The sequence below is a fragment of the Lathyrus oleraceus genome, chromosome 1 (assembly GCF_024323335.1).
Source record: "Lathyrus oleraceus cultivar Zhongwan6 chromosome 1, CAAS_Psat_ZW6_1.0, whole genome shotgun sequence".
Classification (NCBI taxonomy): domain Eukaryota; kingdom Viridiplantae; phylum Streptophyta; class Magnoliopsida; order Fabales; family Fabaceae; genus Lathyrus; species Lathyrus oleraceus.
In genome coordinates, this window is record NC_066579.1 from 91,029,001 (window position 1) to 91,039,900 (window position 10,900).

Below are 10,900 nucleotides of genomic sequence, written 5' to 3' on the forward strand. Positions count from 1 at the left end.
AAGCGCTCTTGTTGTATTTAGGATTAATGCCTGATTTTTACTATTCGGTTCAAGTCTCACACTCTTCTGGAATCTTGACTTGAAACCTTAATGCTTTCACTCTCATGCAAAACTTTTTAGAATTACAATTAAAAATTAAAACAAACAAAAATGATTTATAAAAAGGTTTACGCCAACTTATTACCGAGTCCCGTCGGAACGACAGTCCTCACATACCATACTCAAAATAGTTTAGCCAGACATGGTATTAAACATAAATATGTGATTCATAGTAATACAAATTGATAGCATCATTGTATTAAAATAAATGCAAACAAACAGAATTAAAGTAAAGCAATTATGAAGAACCTCTCTAACTGAAATTAAACGCGAAAGTACTTTGAGTAAACTGAACTAAATGGAAAATAACTTCAAATACTGGAAACTTTGATCCAAGATTACAATAATAGATCCTAAAATCTAGGGTATGATAGTACCCCAATGTGAGAGCTCTATCACTATTTGAATGTAATATCTGCTTAAAACTAAGAACTAAAATATTTGCTACAAACCTAGATCCCAAAAACTGCTAAAAACTAACATTTTATAGTGAAAATAAGTGTTGAACCGAGTCTAGGTCGTGTGGACTTCGTGGGACATAAATGTGGGGGGATGGGAAAGGACTCATTCCTTCTGTTGCGTTTTTTCAGGAACTGAACTTCATGGCGGTCGCCACAAGTGCAAATTGTATTTTTGGCCCTTTTTGATGTCCATGGTGAACGCCATGAGGCATGTGGCGGCCGCCACAAGCCTTGGACTGCATCTCCATCCTTCCTTTTTCCTTTCTGATGGGTTCCACGCTTGCCTAGTCATGGCGGGCGCCATGTAGGTGGCCACGTCTGTATTTTTGCCACTTTTCTCGATTTTTTGCAATTTTCGTCTGATTTCTTCATAAATCGCCTCTTACTCGTAAAGCACCTGAAACATGCATAAACTACCAGCATAACACTACAAAATGCAACAAAATAATAATAAAACATGTGCAAATCGATTCAGAATAAACTATGTTTTTTGGTGTTATCGAACTCTCCCACACTTAAACATTTTCTTGTCCTCAATAAATTTTTACACATATGAAAAAGACTTTTGAAAATTATGCAGCATGTTGAAATCAAGACTCATGAAAACAGTTGCAATTGCATACTCATTCTAAGTTATAAACTCAATTTTGGTTAGAGTTGCATCAATAGGTACTAACTTCTTCACTAAGGATGTTGTGGGAACACAATTCTGCATGGTGCAGACATAAGTCTCCCCCCTATACAAACCAATCAAAATCATGTTGTCATGTCTAAACCTAATTTACTCATCCTTCTCTCTATCCTTTTCATTCTAGCGCAATCACATTAAGCCTGTTATCTTTCCACACTCATAGCAAGATAATCTGTCAATGACTATGATATATATATATATATATATATATATATATATATATATATATATATATATATATATATATATATAGATATATATATATATATTATATATATATATATATATATATATATATATATATATATATATATATATATATATATATATTATATATATATATATATATATATATATATATATATATATATATATATATATATATGCACGTCATCAGTTTCTGAATAATATGTTCCAAATCCGCTTTTGTGTCAGCTATTAGAAGTTCTAAAAAAATGTTCAATATTGCTTTTCTGCTTATATATATATATATATATATATATATATATATATATATATATATATAATATATATATATATATATATATATATATATATATATTATATATATCTATATATATTATAATATATATATATATATATATCTATATATATATATATATATATATATTATATATATATATATATATATATATATATATAATATATATATATATATATATATTCTTCACACTTTGGCGTGATTGCTATTATCAAAAGAGACTTGAGTTATAACAAGATTTGGTTCTGCATTTATACCTTGAGTTTTGATGATAACAATATTGTATTTGTGTGAGAACAATTTTGGTACCCTAATAGTTTGTTATTATGTAGATTTAACAATCAATTCTGATTTTGAATTTATGATATGCAACGCCATCAGTTTCTGAATAATATGTTCCAAATCCGCTTCGGCTCCGCTATTAGAAGTTCTGAAAATGTTCAATATTGCTACTGCAATGTTCTTTCTGGTTTGGTGTTGATTCACTTCTGAGAAGCTTCCGAGGAGACACTATGTTGCTACTGCAGTGTTCTCTCAGATCATGTATATGGACGTGACTCTGATTATCAAACTTCTGAAGAATGACAAGCTTCTGAAGTTGTGTTATGTAGCTGAAGATTCTAAAGATCACAAATCAGACGATTGAAGTTATCAAGGTTCTGACTGAAGATTCTGAAGACTTTGAAGAATCTGAAGATACTAAAGATCTCAAGCCAAATTACTGACGCTGTCAAGGTTCTGACAAAAGATTCTTAAGTTTCTGAATCCAGCTTTATATTTCTCCATTTCATGCTTCATCAATTTTCATCAGAAGCCAATGAACTTGAAGATAAGATCAAATAGGAACATGATAAAATAGTACATAGTACAAATCAAACATCATTTCCACTACATGATTTCATGGGCAATGACGGTACTATACATCACACATGTCACTGATTTTGTGGGCGGAGGATAGTATGTAGTATCACTCCTCTCCCATCCAACAGTGAACAGTCGCTCTATGAGTTTTCCCCATTCTTCCCTCCAACGGTCTTCTTCTTATGTTATATAAGTGAGACTTAGAGACTTGAAAAAAAGCGTTGTTGGTGATACAATATTTTGACAAGTCTATTTCTTTGTGAAAAGTTATCATTATTTTGTACACAATTTTTCTTTAAGTGTTTGTTATTCATTTGTATAAAATCTGCTTCTATAGAAGCATCTTGTAACATACAAAATATTTTTCAAATTGTTTGTTTGATTCCTTGAGGAGGTTATCCTTGAGAAGCCAAAGAAGGTTGTTCTTTGTGAGTCCTTAAGGAGACTGGGGTATTGTTGGATCCTTGAGAAGACAAAGAAAGGTTATTCTTTGTGATTATTATAATCTGTTGATTATAGTAGATTAAGTCCTTGTGTATAAGGCAAAATCACCTTGGCGGGTGGACTGGAGTAGCTTTGATTTTCAAGAGAACCAGGATAAAAATACTTGTGTTTTTATCTCTTTGTTATTAACTTGTTAGTGGTGTTCTTGTTTTGGAAAAGCTTTTGCTTGTAAAACTCAATTCAAACCCCCATTTCTTGTGTTTTCACACCTTTAATTGGCATCAGAGCTCCGATTCTTATTGTGATAAAAGTTTTATTAACACCTTACCGTGTTCAGTATCGATCCAGTTTGTATGAGAAATAATTGTCGCTGCTAACGTTGTTAACAATAATGAAAGAGATCATTACAATGCAAAACCACCAATCTTTGATGGTGAAAATTTTGATTATTGGAAAGATAGAATATAAAGTTTATTTCTTGGTTACGATGTTGATCTCTGGGATCTTGTAGTCGATGGCTACGTTCACCCAGTGAATGCTGGAAAAAATAATATAGCAAGAAGTGTTATGACTAATCAACAGAAGAAAGATTTCAAAAATCATCATAAGGCCAGAACCATATTGCTAAATGTTATCTCTTATGCGGAGTATGAGAAGATAACAAATAGAGATTCTGCCAAATCCATTTTTGACTCTCTGAGGATAACTCATGACGGGAATGATCAAGTAAAAGCGACAAAGGCATTGACCTTAATCCAGAAGTACGAGGCATTCAAAATGGAAGATGATGAAATAGTTGAGACTATGTTCTTAAGGTTTTAGATGCTTGTTACAGAACTGAAAGTTCTGGACAAAGGATACTCAATAGCTGACCATGTCAAGAAAATTATCAGAATTCTTCCCAAAAAATAGAGATCTGTGGTAAATACCTTTAAGCTGGCAACGGATCTCAACAGCATCAGTCTTGAAGAACTTGGTAGTTCTTTAAGAAGCCACGAGATTGAGCTCGAAGAAGATGAACCTCATAAGAGAGGTAAATTTGTTTCCCTAAAATCCAAGCGTGATAAGATAAGAGCCTATCAAGCCGAGGAAGAAATAAAAGGATCTAATGAAGACTCAGAAGATGATGATGGGTTGTCTCTAATCTTAAAGAGAGTCAACAGACTCTGGAAATACATGAAAAATGGTCAAGGAAAGTTCAGAGGAGTCAGAAGGACTATTGGTCGCTTTGATTCTTCGTTTGCACAGAAGAAGCAAGGTTCTGGAAAAGAAGTTATCTGCTTTGAGTGAAAGGAGCCAGACCATTACAAAAATGATTATCCTAAGATGAAAAAGGACAGAATGCCTAACAATAATTTTTCTAAAGGCAAGAAGGGGTTGATTGCTGCATGGGATGACTCAAAATCCGAAGAAGAAGATTATGACGAAGAAAAGGCTAACGTTGGACTGATGGCAACTATAGATGATCCCATAGATTCTGAAGAACCAGAAGATAAGGTATTATCATAATCATAACCCGACTCCGGTTCTGAAGAGGTATTTCCTAACCTATCTCATTCTGATATTGAATCATGTCTCTCTGAAATGCTGGAAAAGTACCAGAGTTTTAAGAGTAAATACAAGGACCTTAAACAAGTCCAAGTAATTGCCTCTGAAACTCAGAGTGAGTTTGAGAAAGATATTTCCTCTCTAAATGAAAAAGTATTTTCTTTAGAAAGTAACAACTCTTCTTTGAAAAGTAAAATTTCAAAAGTAGATGAGGAAATATCTTAGAAGCTTTTGGTACTGATTATGCCATTAGATATGACAGAGCATTCCAGTACTTTCTAGCTAAAAGCATATATAGAAGCAAAATGGATTCCTTGATCTATGGAGTTAGTATAAATGGCAATAAAGGTTTAGCTTGTACATAAACTATAACATCTGACGAAAGTCAGAAGGTAAAACCAAAACCTCTCTATGTGCATTTCGTGTATGTTGGCACTGAGCTTGATACTTCTGCGCAGACAATTAAACATATAAAGGATAAGAACTCAGTTTTGAAACCTAAGTATCATGCATAAATTCCTCATGATTATACTTTTGCTAAAAGACCCAAAGTTGTAAGAAACTCTGGGAAAACTAACAAGAGCGGACCCAGAAAGTGGGAATTGTCATACCCTAATTTTTATCACTAAGATCCCATCTCATTTTCATCATTTGCATAGCATAAAACATCTCATGTGTGTGTCTTTTATGCATTACTAACCTTATGAAAATACAAAAATATATTTTGTCTTGTTTAATTCTTTCACAAGGTATGTGTGTTGGTTTAAGGAGCTCAAGTGATTGACTGGTCAAGATTATGGGCATTACTCATTAATTCAAGATTCTAATTCATTCACAATAGTCAAGTGACTTCCATTAATCATAATCAAGTTCAAGATTGCATCCATTCAAAATCAACAAGTTCGAAATTCATCTGACGCCTAAATTAGGGTTTTGTTCAAGATTGCTCTGATGTTGATTTTTTGACCAAGACATGATCTAATGGTTTGAAATATGATTCAAGGTCCTCAAGTTCTTCATTATGATCCATTCAATTGGCTGAATAAGTTTGATTCATTGATCATTGAAGATTTGGAATTCATCTGATGAAAAGTCAACTACTAAAGGTCAAAGTTTGACTTTTGAGATTTTTTGGTCAATCATGGGTTTCTCAAGTCAAGAATTATGAAAATATGGTTGATGAATGCATTTGATCAAGAAAATCAAGAAAATCAAGAAAAAGTTCAAGAATGTCAAATCTAGGATTTTTAAAATTTCTCCAAGTTATGAAATTGCATTTTCATGAAGCCCGCTTTACAAGTTTGTAACTTCTTCCTCAAGCCATCATTTTTCATGATAAAAGGATGTACTTGTAGATGATGTTCCATACTCAAACTTTGTAGAAACAATGAACTAAATATCTCATAAGGATTGGAAGATATAAAGTGATGAAGATGAGATCTCAAAGTTGTAAAGTTGTTTAACACTTGGAAAATTTTCCAAGTGTTTAGCAGTTAAGATTGTCAAAGTTGATGACCAATTATCTCCATGATCCAAGCTAAATCTCTTCAAATGTCCAACATGAAAGTTGTAGAGGATGGTAAAATCTTCCCAAATATCCCATTGGCATGAATTTATCACACTTGATCTAGGTGTTTCGAAGAAGGAAAGTCACCATGTTAGGCCTAATTGAAAATCCATCTTCATGTCAAGTTTCATGTTCAAATTAAAGTCAAACCTCAAGATCTTGTTTTTCAGCCTATGATGCTTCTAAATCTCAGCATAATGAGTGTTTTACACAAACCATTGATGCATTACACAAGGGCTTGAACCATTATCCAAACAACATACCATTCATGGATCATTTTGCCATAAAGCTTCATTGCCATTTCCATAAAGATCACTTTTCTCAACCATTTTTGCTTGGAGATTTGTAAATAGATATTGCTTTAATCGTACTCTATCTAAACACCAGAAGCAAAAGCACTTTTGTACTTTTCACCATTTTTTTAGATTTGATCTAAAGTCCATCAAACAATACCAATAACCACTACACCAAATATGAGTTCATTCACTATAAAAGGAGGCCTTATTGTAATGCTTCAAAAACACTTTAAGCATATCAAACTCTTTCTATAAGACTAAAAACACAAATCTCATTCAAAACTTTTGCCACTTGGCTTTTTCATTTTAAACCCTTTCTCAAAAGAGACTAGACATGAATCATATTTATAGTTGAGATATAAATCTTCTACCCCATAGTAATGATTGAAATTGATGTTGATTATTTTCCATATGAAGGAGTTAGTGGCATACTTGTAGATTCTATATCCAAGTTGGAGCCCTTCCTTCATAATTATGCAAAGATCAATCTTCTCATATTTGTGGTGGTTTAGATGAGTATTCTCCTTAAGATGACAACTTGTCTCTTCTTCTAAAATCAACTAAGCAAACCCTTTTGTTATTTGTATACCGAACTACGGGATTTTGATCATTCATTGGTACGTAGGCACAAGACTTTATGTCTTTTCAAATAAATAAAAAAATCAATAAAACACATTTCTCTTCTCATCTCCCCAATCTTTAGAAAACAATAATAACCAAACACAAATACTTCAAGAGGTTCCTATAGGATACTATAGATGATTGGGGTGTTAGTACCTTCCCTTTTCATAACAAACCCCTGGTCCTTCAATCGCTTTATTGCACTATTTTACATTGCATATTTATGGGTTATTTGATCTTTTCCTCTTCCCTTGGATAAATTAAAGTTCGGTGGTGACATTTTGTTTTGTGAGTAAACTTAACCTAATAGCTTGGTCTCCGATTCTCACCACGACAGAAATGGTGACTTCACTGGGGACATCCCCAAGAGGGTTAAACCTATCTTGTATATATTTGTGTTATTATATTGTTTGTTATATTGTTTGGGTTTCTTTTGGTGATTCATATGTGGTGAGTGTAAGACCCCAATTTTGTCCCTAAGATCCCTCATAGCATCATAACATCTCATTTGCATAGCCTCAAGGATCATTGAGCTTCTTGGTCCCTTGCCTTTGGGTGGGACTCCTTGTGAGTGGTTTGAGATCACCAAGCATGCTTGAATTGTATATCATTGCTTTTCACATTTTATTTACTAACCAAAAGCACAAAAATATGTCACTAACATCTTTTGTTTGTAGCTTGAGCAATCACAAGGTCCAAAGCTGCTAGGAGATCATGGGTACAAAGACATGGTCAAGAAGAGATGATAGCAAGCATGGTAATGGTTCCCAAAGCTCTCATCCATCAAATATGCCTCCCTAGCATCTTAATTCATCATTTTGATCAAAGCAAGTCAAAGGGTTGGAGGTTTGTTTCTCAAGGAAACCCTAATTCATCTGTGTACCACAATGCCTTGCTCTTGAAGCAACCTCAGCCCATGGTCAAATACAATCAAGGGAAGTTCTTTAATTCATCATTTCATGCATATTTAAACTTACTTGAGTGTCCTAAATCATCAATTCATCAAGGTATGAGGCATGGACTTGAGAAGTTGATCAGTCAATTCATCTGACTATTTTGAAATACACTGAGACCTAACTTTTTATGTGTTGGTCAAATGGATATGGTTCCAAAAAAAAAAATGATCTTAAGGACAATATGAACAACTTTCATGTTCATCAAAATTTTATTTGAAGCTTGGAAAACCATCTGCCATTCCAATACATTATAGGTTATTTTGACTGAAACCCTAATTTTGGGTCAACTTCCCAAGGACATAACTCATTCATTGTTTATGATCTTGAGGTGGAATCACATGAATTAGAAATCTTAAGATGTCTACTTCAAATGTTATGTTGAACGGAATTTCAAAATCTCAAAGGAAATACATGTGATAATGCAAGACATTATAGATCCTTTTGGGTCAAAGGCATTAAAAGTCAAAAAAGTCCAACTTCAAGTGCCCATAACTTCTTCATCAAAAATCCAAATGATGCAAAATTTAAGCCCATTTTGATTGTCTTGAAAAAGATCTACAACTTTGATGTTGGAGGGTTTTTCATTTGAAGCTTGCATCATCAAAACAGAAGGGCTTGAAAGTTGGCCAATTTTAGAAACCTTGCCTTGACATGTTTTGCACATCACACTTTAAACTCAAATTTCCTAAATTTCCACATTCCAAATGGATTTTTGACCAACATAACAATTGTTCCTTACATCAAGACCTTTCCAACCATTACTCACATGGCTACATTTAGATTTGGCAAATATCATTTTTAAAGAGGAGAACTTTAAGTGCATTTTTGGGAAACTTGATTCAATTACCATGCATGAGCTGATTGCATCAAAATTGCACGTCCATTTCATTCATTCTTGATCTCAGCTTGCCAATCCATGTGGAATTGGGCCCTCCATGCGCCTGTACAGGCCCATGCATGGAGGCCCCCTTCATTCATGCAAGTTTGAAATCACACTTTCAGCATGGCATTGGCTATAAATACATGGCATGAGAGCTTCCATTGGAGACACGAATTCAACCTGAAATGCTGCAGAAATCTTTCCCTAACCATCACTAAAGAAGCAATTGCATTTTCTTCAAAAAAAATTCAGATCTAGAATTCAGCTTCATCTGGTTGTATTCTTAGATCTAATGCTTCTAGACCTTCACCACACATCTCATTGAACTTCTGTTTTGATAAAGCAAGCAAGGTTTCAAGCTCAAGCCACCAGAATTCAAGCACACACTCCAACTGGTATTTTCTTCGATTCTCCCAATCCATTGACCTATTGGCTGTGATTTTGTATTGGCTGAAGTCCTCTCAATAGAGGCATCATGTTTATGCTTTTAATTTTTGCAATTCATTAAGTTCATGATGAACACCAGATTTTTCCATCTCTGATTTCTCACACCATGGAGATCTAGAGGGAAAAAGGATGGTACAGGGATGATGTAGATCATCCCAGCTTTCTATTGATGTATAGATCACACGATTTGGTTGAGGTTTTAATTTCTGCAATTTGGCCGGAATTCTGGAGCTCACCGGAGAAGACGGTGGCTCCGGTGGCTTCATCATCTCCAGTTTAAATCTAGACCGTGTGATCTAATCTCCAGATTTAACCTCATCCCTTGCTTGTTATGACTTTTAATTCTTTCTCATGTGCACACATTGACTTGGATCCATGGTAGGCGCGCGCTTCATGGCCTCTTGATTTGCCAGCTCAATTAATGAGCTTAGATCAGACGGTCCACGCTTTTTCTAATTTCTATTTTCTGTTTTATTTTCCTTTTATTTTCTTCAATTCCAATTATTTTCAAAAATTAATATCTCTTTCATTTTTTATCCAAAAATTATGGGACCAATTGCATTATTTCCCAAATAATTTCTAGTTTCTATTTCTGATTTTTAATATTTTTTATTTCATCATTTGATATTTTTTGTGAATTTTCTCTTTTCTGGTTATTTTTAATTCATTTTAAATAGTTTTTGATATTCAAAAAATGCAAAAATATTTTCCTAACCTATTTGAATGATGATGGATCTATGAAAAATATTCTCATCAATTTTTGAATTGATTTGAGATTTATTTGAGATTTTAGTTCAATTAGGTTATTTTTATTCATTTTTAATTGATTAAAAATAGTTTCTGACTTTTAAAAATGCTGAATTTTTTTGTCAAATTTTGTTTGACCTTGTTGAACTTAGGATAAATCACTTGGACCTTTCAAGGTTGATTTGAAGTGATTTTGAAGTTTGACCTTTCTTTAATACTTTAATTCAAGTTTATTTTTAATATTAAAAAATGCCAAAAATATTTTATTCTTTTCTTGACTTCCAATCTTCATCTCACTTCTGTTTTTGATTGTTTGACCTTGACCTTCAATGTTATTGGTCAACATATGAGGATTGGTACATGATGTTTCATTTAATGCACTTTAATTTTGTCATTTCCATTTCTCTATTCATCTCCTTCTTCTTCTTCTTCTTTTCTTTTTGATCAATGAGTTGAAGGTTGATAAGTTAGCATTGATTAGGGAGATTTAACCTTCCTTGATTCAAATCTAATTCATCTTGATCAATTGATCAAGTGAATGGCTTTGCATTAAGGATAGGTTGTCTTTTAAATCATGCAAAGGGCTTAAACCAATACAAGATCAATTTTTTTCTCCTTTTTGGCATGGCAAGTTGCTGGAACTTGGTTCACTAATCAAGACTCCTAACTTGTGTTTGTTGCCTACATTATTATTGACCGGCCTCAGATAGTTGTGACTTCTACATAAGTCCAATTACTATTGCTTAACATAGCGCTAAATTTGCCTTATGGCACACTAAC